Source organism: Polypterus senegalus, chromosome 6 (assembly GCF_016835505.1).
Source record: "Polypterus senegalus isolate Bchr_013 chromosome 6, ASM1683550v1, whole genome shotgun sequence".
In the NCBI taxonomy this organism is placed as follows: domain Eukaryota; kingdom Metazoa; phylum Chordata; class Cladistia; order Polypteriformes; family Polypteridae; genus Polypterus; species Polypterus senegalus.
This window is the reverse complement of record NC_053159.1, coordinates 169832719-169847679: the sequence shown is the minus strand read 5'-3', so window position 1 is coordinate 169847679 and position 14961 is coordinate 169832719. Positions and strand designations below refer to the sequence as shown.

General features: G+C 40.4%; 1 protein-coding gene across 7 annotated transcripts in view; it reads right to left on the bottom strand.

Moving 5' to 3' along the window:
- Positions 1-14029, bottom strand: part of scn1laa (sodium channel, voltage-gated, type I-like, alpha) — a 286959-nt gene extending 272930 nt beyond the window's left edge. For 4 of the 7 annotated variants that reach the window (XM_039757524.1, XM_039757526.1, XM_039757520.1 and 1 more), the window contains exon 1: positions 13754-14029. The gene's annotated coding sequence lies outside the window, so the exon portion shown is untranslated. Of the gene's footprint in view, positions 1-7704; positions 7960-8019; positions 8041-8238; positions 8307-13753 lie in introns of those variants that run through there. The other 3 variants (XM_039757522.1, XM_039757523.1, XM_039757521.1) reach the window with 3 other exon arrangements.
- Positions 14030-14961: the final 932 nt, after the last annotated feature.

Here is a 14961-nt window from a genome sequence, read left to right as displayed (position 1 = left end):
AAACCAGACAAACAGCATTATTTAACAGATAGATCGATGGATGAACAGATTTCGTACACACACATACCCAAACGCCTTTCTAGGGTATTCCCTTTCACACTACACTGTTATATTATTGCATCGTTGATTTATTGTATTTGCTTATAATGAGAATTCAAGCAAAATTACATTTTACTGGTTGACTAAAAAGATCAGAACATGTAAGCTTTCGAGGTATCTCAGTACCTTTCTTGAGGCAAGATTACAGGCCTGGAGTTGCTTCGAAAGCTTGCATATTGTAATCTTTTTAGTCAGCCAAGTAAAGGTGTCTGTCATTTTGTTTGACTTCTCATTACATCCATAAAGGCTAACACGGTACAACACCCTTGTATTTGCCTATTTATTGTATTTATTGTTTATTGTATACCAGTACTGTGGTGGGCTGGCGTCCTGCCCAGGGTTTGTTTCCTGCCTTGCACCCTGTGTTGGCTGGGATTGGCTCCAGCAGACCCCCGTGACCCTGTTATTAAGATATAGCGGGTTGGATAATGGATGGATGGATGGATGTATACCAGTAATGGCAAACTGCACGATAACATGCAGTGAATACACTTGAGCATTCCTAGTTTTCATCCTCTTTCTCTGTATTTCCTCTGCATTTGTTCACTCGGAGGTTGATGCGCTTGCTGCTTCCTGAGCAGCTCTTCTTTAACCCTAACCCTAGCGACCCGCTTCTTCTCTTCATTAAAACTGATTAAGTCAGTGTTTGTGTTGCAACTCTTAGTATGTTTTCATTAATTTTTCATTTAAGCTGGCACTTAAATCCTCAATCTGCCTCAAGAATGATTTAAGATATGAAGACGTAGGGGAAGTGACGGCGAAGGTGGTAGGAATGAGAACGGCGCCCTACATATGCGCCGCACGGCTGCCCTGCTGGCCACTGCCAAGAGTTAATTCCACAATAAAATAAAATAAAAATAAAAAGAGGAATAACCTTGGAGGTCAATCATCACCCCAAAAGACAGATAGTAGACGTCACGTAGTATATGTGTAACAAATTTCAGGGCAATAGTTCAAACGGTTTGCGAGCTACAGGTGATTTAAAATCCTGGACAAAAAAAAAAAAATGGACAGCCATGGTAGCATATTATATAAAGATTTATTGCACTGCTTCTGTCACAACTTGCACTTTATTGTATGTTGCTATGTGTTACACCGTCTCACTATGTAGGTGTACAGTTACTGACGACAATAAAGTAACCGTGACCTTGACCCACACATACATATTCAATTCAGTTCAGTTTATTTTTGAATGGTGTTCTCTTTTATTTTATGGAAATCTATAACAGTATAAAGTCACGTCATTATCTAAACCACTTAATTCAGGCCACGGTCACAGGGGTGCCACAGCCTATCCCAGCGAGCAGCGAGCACCGAGCTCAAGGCACTAACAAACCCTGGACGGGACGACAGTCCAGCGCAGAACATTTACATTTAAAGACTGAGGGCCTGCTTACGCACAGGCTTTCATCAGCCAGTATGGAGTCACCAGTCAACATAAACCTCTTATGGTTTGTGAAAGGAAACTCCGCTTCCCAGAGAAAACTCAAGCAAGTATGAAAGGAACTCACAAACTCCACATAGACGGTGACTCTACTGGCAGTCAAACGCCGATTTCAGACATGTTGACCACTGCGGCGTCTTTCATAAATACATCAATCTCAAACTTCATTTATTTAGGTCCACCCTCTTTTAAACCCATCTATCGACTTTAAGATCCATTTATATAGTTATGGGAGGTCGGGTGGGTTTCACAGATAAGTTATAATAAAAAGGTACGCTGCTCGATGCCTTTTAAAGCATTCTAACCCTGAAACTGCACGTACCATCAGCTTTTTCTTATTCCACTATGCGAATTGCTACACTGGACTGTTTCTACATTAACACTGGAGTAAGGTATTCTTGCTTTTCTGAAGTACGTCTGCACTAATCTTTTTCTCTGAACTCCTTTTCAGTATTTAATGCCTACCTTTGACTACCAAATGCACTCCACAAGTGGCATTTATTAGGTCAGCCTGAATCATTGGAAAGACAAGTAGCCTGGTCCTAAATGAAGCTTCCTTCCTGGCAGAGAAATACTATACAAATATTAATATTATACTAATACTTTGAAAATTTTGTAGCTTATTCTTTGCATATAAAATGAAACTTTAATGTATGGGTTAGCAAAGATCTAAACCTCAAAAGAAGTAAATATAACAATCTTTCTGCATGCCTTTCACAAATCTCCACCATTTTGTCCTCCATTCTTAATGAAAGTTTATCAGGTTGACCTCTAGAGAACATCGGCACAAGGCACACCACAAACAATTCCTCGCACAAAGCCCCCGGGCATTGTTTCATCACCCCACCTCCTTATCACAGCTCAGACTGCAAACCTCATGAGAGAAGAATCAGCACACAACAACCCAACTTCGCCTACACTCTGGCTTCCCAACTGTCTTGCTTTCAATTCCTAACGCTGTTTTACTGCAATTCCACCTTTCTAGCTTTGTTAGTAAGGTGAAGAGCATCGTGAATGTAAACAGGCCAGCCACTCGAAATCCAACATCATGAAGCCCTTTAGGTTCTCTCTCATTTTGCATTAAAATTTCTATGTTTAATAAAAAGGTTTCTTTGCACTTGAAATTTTAATAGTGTGGTAAAAAATTCAAAAGCTTCTCTGCAAGAATACATGTATACACTTCTAATGTATAAAATGCATATATAAATACATGAACAAGAAATGTTATTAGCAATAGAAATGAAATCTAAATCACAAAGAGCATGCAGTAAACTGCACGTAAAACCTGCTTTATAGGCATTTACTAAGAGCATGTTTAACACACATCCTGAGTAGTTTGTCATACATGGAATGAAAGTCTTCATATTTCTACAACATGGAATCAAACATACCTTATATTGCTTATGTGAAAAATAAAACCCCAAACAATTTGAAACATTAGACTCTTAGCTTCATACATTTTAAACCTCACAACATGTCAACCAAACATATCCATTAATCTGTGCTCTGAACCCACTTGATCCACCAAGGTACCGATGGGACACGGAGACTCTTATGGCAGCATTAGGGTGTACATCTATAACAGCATCATAGGCCCCCGGGCAAAGTAAAGCACTGGGACCCCCGTTTTGATTGCAAAATATAAATATACACAGGAATCAGAAACATTTTGGGCTCCTATGCTCCCGGGGGACCCGTATGTTGAGACGGCCCTGCGTCTATAAGACAAGAACTGACCGTAAGCAGAACATTTGTCCAACCTAAGCCATTCCCACTCGTATCAGATCACACGGGGACAATTTAGAGTCACCAAACAAGAGAGCACACATCTCTGGGATTAAGAGGAAACTGATGAACTTCAGGGACAAAATAAAAAAAAAAACCCAAGGAGACATGGGGGCTGAGAAGACAACTCCACCGGGGCAGTGACAGGGCTGGGAATCAAAGGGCTTCAGAGGCAACAGTGCTAAATACTGCATCTCAGTGCCATTCCGACTAAATAAAGGGCTGCTGAAAAACATTTAACAGTAAAGAAAAATAAAATGAAAAAGATATACTTAACCGCATTTGTGAGTAGTAATATGTCACTAAATGTTGTTGTTTGGGTTATTACATGATGTGTAAAAATGATCTAGGTATTATAAAATGAATATAAAAATATAAAGTTTGAAAAATCTTAAAAAGAAAAACAATGATTCAAATATAAATAAGTATTTAATGATGCATCTCTTTACTTATTTTTCTTCATGTTTCCATTAACAAAGACATACCGTAAAGGTGATGAGAGACACTGAAGTACCACTGTTTGCACAGCATGCTCATAAATCACTATATTGAAAATAAAATAAGCAAACAATACTGGCTGGTACTATAAAAAGTAAATTTCAGTTACATTCTGTTTATTATTGTTTTTCCATAACAAGATAGAGTAAGTGAAACTACTACAGTATTTGGGAAATGCTCCAGGATTGTTAACTTGATCTACGTACAGTACTTCAGCTTGACACTTCTAGGGCACAATGAAAACCCTAATTAAGACTGAAAACTAAAATGTGAAATCTGGGGCAGCCGAGTGGTAGCACTGCTGCCTCACAACATGGAGATGAGGATTCAAGTCTTCGGTGTTCCCTGTGTGGAGTTTACATGTTGGGTTTGCTCCTAGGGGGCAGCGCTGGGGCACAGTGATAATCTTGCTGCCTTACAGTAAACAGACTGGGGTTTACATCCCCAAACCTGTTTGCATTCTCACATGGACTGGTTTCCTCCCACATTCCCAGGACATTCCCTGGGTATGTGTTCTCCTGCCAGCGGACTGACACCTGGTCCAGGTGTCATTCCTGCCTCGTGCCCGATGACTGCTTGGATTAGCTCCAGCTGTTCTGCAGTCCTACCCTGGAAAAACTGATTAAAAAGGCAGATGAAAGGATGGCTTCCTCCCACAGTCCAAAGACATGTAGGTAGCACTGCTGCCTCACAATAAGGAGACTGAAGTTCAAGTCCTGGGTTCTCCCTGTGTCCAAATTTCCTTCCAAAATCCAAAGACATGAAGGTTAGGTGGGCTGGCAATGTTAAATTGGCTCCTTGTGTGTGTGTGTGTGTGTCTGTGTTCACCCTACGATGGACTGGTACCCTCTCCGGGTATTGTTCCAGCTTGCACCCAATGCTTGCTGGGATAGGCTCCAACTTTCCTGCAGCCATGCTCTGAATAAACAGGTTGAGAAAATGGATGGATGTTATTTGTAAGCAAATACTACTTAAAAGATAAGCGTATATAAAAATAAACTTCTTACATGTTAAATACATGTGCTTACAACATGACTGCGGACTGGTTCACTGACCTTTGCATCAATTCCACAAAGAAATAAAAATCTACATAAATATTATAGACATTAAATTAGTCTTGATCTGTTTTACAGTACAAAGCTTTATACTTGCTTACAATTAAAAAAACAATATTTCAGGTGTTTCATTCTAAATCAATTATTTTGCTAACTAGCAGTTTCCCTTACAAGCCACTTACAGAACTATTCTGAAATGCTATATTTTAAAAAAATATTGTGGCTTAAAATAAAAGATTCAATCGTGTATTTATGTGCAAAGTGATGAAGAGAAAGATTAAAGTTATTTTTCACATGAACATCTAATCATTACAAATAAAGTTAATTAGCCATTACACTCTCCTAATTCAAGCCTTTACCTAATGCAACTTACAATTAGTTACATTTCTTTTTTGTTTTTGCAGTTGGAGTAAGAGATGGGTGAAGAGGCTTGTTTAGGGTAACATGGCATCTGTAGCAGGATTTGAACACACAGCCTCAGTGTTTAAAGTTCAAAGCCTTAACCACTACGCCAGTCATCTTCAAGTTATACAAAATATTACTGGCCAATGGAATGTGACCTAGATAGATAGATAGATAGATAGATAGATAGATAGATAGATAGATAGATAGATAGATAGATAGATAGATAGATAGATAGATAGATATGAAAAGCACTATATAGCTCATTCGATTAGATAGATAGATAGATAGATAGATAGATAGATAGATAGATAGATAGATCCCTAATTACAATTTAACAGAGCCTTCATCTATTTATAAACAATAAGTAAATGCACAGAGATCAATTTCCCTCTCATATCAACTTAACGGTTTATAACAACAACAGCAAATTGTGACTCGAGTTTTTCATATCGAGAGGTGTAAAAGTCGATGAGCCCTTAAGTTTAGATCTGTCCAAGGTGCTGAAGGTTTGCTCGACGTTAGTTTGTATTGGTCAGCGCTGTACATTTTTTGACCCCCTCCCAGTCCGCACTCTTTCACATTTCACACTCCATGCCACCCCTTTAATTGGAAACAACAAGGATCACAGGGAGACAGCTTGTGGGACAAAATTGGCCTCTGCTGCTATCAATAAGAAGCAGCAGAGGCGATGCAATTAGGCCCACCAGGCCCGAGATAAAAATAATCTCCGCTAGGAACCCGTGCGTTTTATGCCCACACGCGTGTGAAGTTCTGTTTCCACAAATAATGATCCTATATATATATATATATATATATATATATATATATATATATACACACACAAACACACATACACGTATATTATTTTCTTACATTAAAATGTGTTTCTTTAAAACAAGAACTGGCACCTGGAATCTAAATATTCTGTCAGCACGGTGGTAAACAATGAAGCATTGTCTCAGCGAACAATTTAGAAGCATTTATTGCCGCTGTTGTCTTCTACGTCGAGGGGCGTTCTACAGCAGGCGCCCTTTCCTTCCCTCTCGGTTTGGTTTGTTTACTTCTGATAGATGGTGTTTTGAGGGCCTCCATTAAGTCCAATCAGTATTTTCTTTAATTTCTTGTGTCCCTCCAGTCACGTCCCGACCCCATCTTGTAAGTATAAGCTCATTTTTATCTCTGTGTGTAGAGTATAACATTTCTAGCCTTTCACGGGATAATCCTTCGGGTCAAGCGGGTTTAAAAATGGATGGATGGACGGACGGAAGCAGAATTTCCTCTGCTACAAACAGTGGTTTGTGTTCCGTTAATCGCGCCTTGTTGAGAAGTGTTTGTCCTCTATATACGGTATGGATCAATGTTGGGAAAATGCTTTAAGAAATGACGCCGGTTTTCAACCCAACGAGAGACCTGGTTAGACTAGAAATTTCGTCCAGCGTCTCGCAGGAATGCTATGGCTGGCTGTCGTTTGCGCTAACATCTACTGTCAAACGTTACATCTCGAAAAAGCCGAAAGAGACAGAGCGAAAGGTCAAAGGATATTAATCATGTTGGGTGTTATAGCGGTACAAAGGACTCTAAACCATTTAGCTCCCGGCTTTCGAATCATAATCTTGCAACAGTATGTCCCCGTTTCTCACATAATATCTACCCCGGCTTTCTTGGTGTAATTTTATTTTGATTTGGATTGACCAAGCAGAAAATGTACCATAGGGTTACAGTAATATTATCCCTGGAGATATACAAGCATTCGCAAAGATTCATGCATATAAACGCACCAGAAATCCATCCAGCTCAATGGGCAGATCGTTTAAACGTAACATTAGCATTCATGCCTTCGCGACAATTGCGATCATCATACAAAATTGCACAGTACATAAATCCATATATAATTCACAACATTAAGAAGCATATCATGTTGCCGTTTGTATAATACAAAAATATTTATATAGAATATGGTATGGGAGTACAGGTGCCGTAGCGGGGGTGGGTGGGGTGGCTTGGGTGTAACTGATAAAATCGCCATTCTCACCGTGTAGACATGATAGGTTCTCTTTCTGGCGTATATCAATTGTGTTATGCTTTTGCATGTTTTATCATTTGAATCTAAATTATAGGTGGTAGCAGGAAGGGGGCGAGGTGGGCATTGCAAGGTGGTGACAGCCTCGAAAGACTAAATATAAGCACAAATACATTTCAAATCATACGTCGTAAACACAGTCACATCAGACCCCCCGGGACCCCCCAGGCACACCGAAATTGCTGACAGTGCTCTTTTAAAACAGACTCAACGGGGGTGGGGTGGAAAAATTGATCACTCTGCGGCAACGTGGCATTCAATCCCCCCCAATGTCATTAAAAACGAACCCCGAAAGACGAGAGAAGCGATTAAACAGAAACGAGACTGGAGTCGCCCACCTGCGAAAGAGCAATCGCTGTTTGAAAAGGTCCTTTTTCCATTCCAGGCAATCAGAGAAAGCGAGAGAAAACTGCAGCTGTCGCCATATTGGAAGCTTCACTTATTTTCATAGAAAAGGATCCAAAGCTCCTATTACCGCAACATCTCCGCCCAACCCGGGGACAGCTCCAGACTAGAAAACAGCCCCCCGAAAATTCACGCGGACCATTCACACTTTCCGAATAACCATTTAAGCGCCGCTGTGTAGAGATGAGGGCTACGGAGGAGAACAGCTGCCAAGCCGACACCTTCACCTTTGCTTCAGCATCGCTCACCTAAAGCTGCTCAGTCCGATTACTACGAAATGTTGCTAAACATTCTTTGCCGCTTCGCCGCATTTCAGTAAAAATCCGTTTGAACTGGTCGCTAGGCTTTTTTCGAGTGTTAAAGCTGTCCTTTGCAAAGAGAGCCCTTGAATACGCTCATGTTCTCATTGTTATTCCACGAAGTGATACCTTGAACACCAGGAAAAGATAAAAAAAAAAAAATTCTACCTTAGCGGGGAGCCTCAGGCACACAATAAAAGAAGCACAACAAATGCCGTGCCTCTTCGGACAAGTGGGCGTCTCAGGTGTTTAGATAATCACGCAAATGCACGTGCCTTGGGTTTTTTTTTTTTCCTCTCTTTTTAACCAGACCCCCCAACTCAACCCCTCCCACTAGAATCCTCCAGAAGAGGACACACCGTGAGGGTGGAAGAGATGTAATGAAAAATGCATAAAGGATGTCATCATGGATTGTGTGGTGCACCTTCTCCATCTCCGCTACTTTTAATACTTAAAAAGCAGCGTTTTACTTGCTGCACTCTTCTCGCACATGTTTACTTGATCAAACCGGTTACAGATTAAAAATTGCTCATTGCTTTCAGTCATATTTTTTTAATTTTCTACGTGTCTGTTTTGTCAGCAATGCAGCCTTTCTATCCTTTTTTAATAAGGCTGTTATAAATTATGGATCCTTCATATACTCAACACTCAAGGCTGCTGCTCCCTCTTTACTAAAGACAGCCAGCCATGAAAATGTACTTCTTTACTCTAAATACACTCCTAAAAAGAATGATTCTTTAAAGGCATTTTACGGTTCTTTACTGGGTTGTATGAATACTGCTTGAGAAAACACCATTTCATTCTAGAAAGACGCCTTGTACTTTGATAAAGTCCTAATATGTAAGAAGAAAAATGAAATTTACAATCTATGGTAGGCTACCTAGCAGGACGCCAAGAGATTAGGAAAACCAGAACTTAGCCTGTGTGATTGTACACAGTGATGGTCCTATTAAAATCAGGAACTCATTTGGTATTTCACAAATCTCTTACCATCTCTTCATTTTTTTTTTTTGTTACAGTATGGAGTCTGTTATTGATCTAAATAAATAAATAAATAGGTTCTTTCTGGAACTTTCATGTAAATGGGCCTTCTGGGAAACAAAAATGGTTCCCCTATGGCATCACTCTGAAAAGTCATTCTTTTTTAAGAGTGTACAGTACAGTGTCTTAAAAAATAAAAGGTACCAAAGTGGCACTCTTAAAAACTAAGGTGCCAGAGTGGGTCTTCAGAGCAATGTCATAGAGGATCCATTTTTGGGTTCCAAAAGAACCATCACCATGAAGGTTCCAGAAAGAACCTATTTATTTAGATCCATAACAGGTTCCATCAAAAACCATGAACAGACTGTAAAAGTCTGTGTGAAATACCAGTGGGTTCCTGATTTTAAAAGGACACTTGCTGCATACAACCACAAGGGCTAAACTTCTGGACTTCTTGATCCCTTTCTATCCTGCCAGGTATGTAAACCGTATAAAGAAAAATAAAGACAAATGTCTTAGAGACAATCATTGAGAACAAGTTAACTTTGATCTTAACACAGAAACAGCATTAAGTCGGCCAGACTTGGCTATTCTTTAAGAAACTCAAAATTTGTAGAGTGGATAAAACCATAATGACACTCTAAATGTGCTGAATCTGCCTTTACCTTTCCTTTTATATTAGAACATTAGAACAAGCGAGACGTGAGCAGGCCATTCCACCCAACAAAGCTTGCCAGTCCTATCCACTTAATTCTTCTAAAATAACATCAGTTCTGGTTTTGAAAGCCTCTAAAGTCCAACTGTTAGTTTGGCATCCCTTAGCATTAAGAATACAAAGTTTGTAAAAATTACCAATACAATTATTGGTTTGCAGCAGCCCTCCGTCACTGAGCTGTGTCAGAAACAAGTCTGAAAGAAGGCAGACTCAGTTCTGTCAGACAGCAGCCATCTTCTCTATCCTAAATGTCAGCTGTTGCCAGCAAGCTGCAGATTTGGTCTTCCGATGGTAAAGAACAACAGATTAAGGGACTCTTTTATTCCTTGAGCAATAAGCATTGTGAATTCTGTTGCGTGTAGAGATGCTGCTGAATTCTGAATTCTTATTTTGTGTAGTGTTAAATTATTCTTTGTAGTAATCTTGAGCTTGTGTACTTATGATAACGCTGGTTGTCGATTGTTACATATTTGCTTATTTTCTTGTATCTGTGTAAGAATGCCTTATGTGTTCTACTTTTCTGCTGCACAATTTTCCATCTGGAATAATAAAGTCTACCTAAAGCTTTGTTTATTTCACATATTGGGTACCCTTGCAAACCACAACAAAAATGTCATAATCCTTTCCAGAATGAGACAGTTCTTTGTCAAACCCTAACCCTACCCCTAACCCAGTATGATGCCATTCAAAGAACGGTTATTGTTATGAGGGCACGGGATTCTGGATATTATGAACCTATCGGGACAGCTAAGGGGGCAAGACGTGAACATCCACTTTGTACTTATTGAAAATATTGGTATAAAAAGCCAGATTCACATAATAATGGAAGCAAAAATACGCAAACGTGCCAGGGACGGTGAGAAAAAAAAGAATAAATTGTTAAGGGCTGTAAGCCATGACAGCCATTCTACCAGATCTCAACTTTCACCTTTTTTATGTTTTTGAAGCACCCCATTTGCAATGCCGAATGCAACATGAAAAAAAAAAAAGATTGATTGATCCCTTCATTGATCCATTCAATGTTTGAATAAATGAAGTAAACCACTTTGCTCGCTATAAGGCAGAAAGCTGAACTATTCATTCATCCATTCATTTTCTTAGTACAAGGTCGAGGGGTGCCAGAGGCCATACCAGCTGCAAAGAGTGCAAGGCAGAAATCAGCCCTCCATTATTCAACACTCTCAGTATCAAACAGCAACATGGAATTCTCATCGCTGTGTGGAAAGCACCCACACTCTTAACAATACTGGTTCTTTAATGGTGCTTTACTGGGTGGTGTGTCTCCTTATAGACCAATCACTTGACAAAGAGCCGCTTCATTCTGGAAAGGGTTCTTTGCATATCAAGTTGGTTCTTTTCGGATTTTAAAAGGTTTTGAACTTACAGGGAAAACCTGGGGGTTGGTGTCAGGATTGGCACTCCAGCCACCATAAACAAACCTCACATTGTTCCAGTGTGGTGCCGAGATGTCACCTGATGCACTAGGGTCCCAATCTAGGTGGTTCATTGTGTGGTGGGTGCAGCAATGCTCTGTAATCAGGGCATGCTCCCCACCTTTAATAGGAATCTTTAATGTTTATTAGGCTACCTTACAGAACACGACACGTCAAGAAAGCCTGAAATTACCTTGTGTTACTGTATGCAGGGAGAGTCCTTTTGAAATCAGGAACCCACTGGTGTTTCACAGATCTGATATCGTCTATTTATGGTTAGATATGGAGCCTGTTACAGATCTAAATAAAAGTTCTTTACAGAACTTTCATGTGGACAGTTCCTTCAGGAACCAGAAATGGTTCCACTATGGCAGTGCTCTGAAGAACCACTTTGGCATTTTTATTTTTAAGAGTACAGGCCATTAGACATATATATACCTATCTGTATGCTAAATAAACTTTACCCATCATTGGATTGATGGGCAGATTCTACCTTGGCAAAGAGTGAAAATCAACTCTGAACTGGACACCTGTCTGTGCCTAGGGCACCAAATCACAAATAAACTTAGCACATTGTCTTGAATTACAGGAAGAAGGAGGCACTGAAGACCCGGTACATGAGGCGAGGGTCAGTCCTGGGTCCATGTGCTGGGAGACCGTCATGCCACTTTGCCTAAACTCTTAAAAATAAAGGTGTTTAAGTGGTTCTTACATAGGGGGGACCATTTTGGGTTCCTAAAAAAACCATCCTCATAAAGGTTCTAGAAAGAACCTTTTATTTATTTACATCATAAAGAGCACTGAACAGATGATAACCAATTAATAAAGTTTATCTAATCTACATAATCTAATGTGTTAAATACCAGTGGGATTCTGATTTTAAAAGGACTTTTGCTACATCCAATCCCACAGGCTTAGTTCAGGTTTTCCTAATCTGTTAATATCTGTGCCTACTACACATTACAAATTAGGGACTTTTTCAAAGCTCAAAGAACCAATTTCATATGTAAAAAAACCTTCTCAGAAAACACATGTTCGTTGTCAAACAATGAGGAGCTAAACAACCCAGTAAAGTGCCATTACAGAGTGGTGTACATTTTGCCCAAAATTACTTCAGACCCCCTGTTAGTAGCTTCATTTAATCCAAAGCCTCAGAGTGATCACCATCTCAAGACTCCAGTACAGTTTTTACAGTTCAATAAGAATACTTATGGAAAGCAGAATAAAGTAGAGGAGTATGTAAGATACATAGTACACTTCGACAAAAATGTGTATTGTATTGTTACAGGATCAGATGTACACACACAGTACGAGTCTGTTTCTTATAGCACCCAACACACTTTTTAAATACTCCGTTATACCCGTAAATGTGATATTCGGCCATTGTTGGAATGTGTAACCCTCTGCAGGCAAATGAGTTAAAATGAACGTTCACCTAATCTTCACTACATCTGTAAAATGTGCTTATTTATTACTGACGACTCGGGGCATTGCATTGCACTGCCAAAGCTGCCAACAAGCAACGCTATATTAACAATTGCGCCACACGATGTAGACCTTTGTAACATTTGTGACATTTAATGATCAATCGGTCGCAGTGTTATCCCTGCCGTCGCCTTCTACGTTACTTCGACATCATTTTTCCACCTCCAACTTTCGATACAATAGACTTATACCGCCACCGTCCAGGCCCAGTGCCATTTGCCGTCTTATACCAAGAACAAGTCTCCTATGGGGATGCATGTTTTCCAAATGCGTAAGCACTCGTTCCGCTTATTATGGCCCACGGTTGCCTTGCTAGCTGAAGTTGTGTGTATAGCATCAGGACGATTAGCGGCAGCGTTTTGTTTGCACAACTGGCGCAGACTCACATATGTCAGTGAGGTCACACACGGATGCCTTGCCATCATAAATCTCGGCGCTCTGACACGGCATGGCCCTACGCAGGCGGTGATGTCCGATTCTCCTGCTGAACTTGTGACATTCACTACCCCAGCCGGGCCAACCAGTACCGATGTTGACAAAACCCAGAGCGTCATTGAGCGTAAACGGTTGCCTCATTGCCGTCTTTCACTGTCATTTCACCAAAAGGCTGGTACTGTAAACTTTCCCGAGGGTGGCAAAGGGCGTGATGTGGCCAATCCTGCCGCCCCCACCCTTTACTTACGGATGAAAAAGACGAAGAAAACTACTTGACGCCTAGGGTGATAGTTAAAATGTGTAAATAACGCATACAAAAAACATTTTTAAAATGAACCCATCGATTCCCCACATACACAATTAAAGGCCCGTCAGTAAATATTTCAAACGCCTAAACGTTTAGAAATTCGTTAGAGGTTCGTCAAAGGCAAGGCTGCAGAAAGATGTACACTCGATTCGATTGATTTCGATCGACGCAGAGCTTTAATTTTATAAAAGAACACTTGCGCGGCTCCAGAGTCAATACAATCCTAGTTTGGCATTCGTCTTTTTTCCTATATTTTTGACTCGGCTGTGCCGTGTTGCTCATTTTGAGACGCCAAGCAGGCGGACACCCCTTCTCAGATCTACTCACCATAATCAAGCGAGGCAGGTGTGCCGTCGTTTCCAGTCGCGAATCTCGAGCTCTGCACTTCTTTTTCCGTGCGAGTGCGTCAGACACTCTCGATCGGGAAGGATGACGCCCTGCCTCCGACGGACCAGAACGAGCGCCGTTTACTGTCGTTGTCGCCGTAATATTCCAATATCTCTTCTCCGATTTCAGAAATGAAACGCACTCGGAGGAGACAGGCTCGCATCCGCTGCGAGGCTCGTCTTGTCACAACCCGATCGCTTCCGGTCATTCATGACTGGGGAGGAATGACGCCGCTCCTTTGAGGATTTTTCACGCCTCTCCTGGAAAAGTCATGAAGGAAAGTCTGTGTGCGTGATTCCCATAATATACAGATATGAAATATATATTTAAAGAATCAACCAAGCAGCCACTTTTAAATAATGCACAGCTGAAATACTGTACGTTTCTGATCAATCGCTTTGTGAAATTGTTGCCAAAGCGGGGCTATCAGTCATTCTCCTTTAGAGGGGACAATTTTGCGAGAAACTGATCGTCCAAGGTCATCTTTCTGTAACGTTGTAAGACAGCATTTTGGACACCGGCTTAAATAAGTGCAACCATTTCGAAGACTTAGTATTTAGCCCGTGTTTAAATGAATTTGTTTAATGTGCACGTCACGATGTTTCATTGCAAAGTGTAAATGACAATGAATTATTTCATCCTGAGACTAGTTCTGTGTATATGGCTTAGAAAAAATATGAAATTTTTAATGTATGGTAGACTACCAATAGGGGCACTAACAGATAAAGAAAGCCTGGAATTGACCTGTGAGATTGTATGGAGTGAGAGTCCTTTTAAAATCATGAGCCATTGGTATTTCACAAATCTGTTACCATCTATTCATGGTTAGGTTAGGGGATATAAGCCCGAAGGCCAAAATTTATGCATTGGTACACTCCGTGCAGATATAAAAATACATTTATCTCATAGGGATTCCTTATTCTATCTAAGTTTTTAAGAGTGGTCTCCCAACCCTTTCTTATTTATTGTATGTGGCCTATTACAGATCTAAATAAATAAAGCTTCTTTTTGGAACCTTCATGGTGAAAGTTCATAGCATCACTCTAAAGAACCACTCTGGCACCTTAACTTTGAAGTGTGTCTGCTTACTGGGAGTAGATGGGCTGGGCTGCCAACTTCAGTCCCAAGGGGCAAAGGCTCAGAGAATA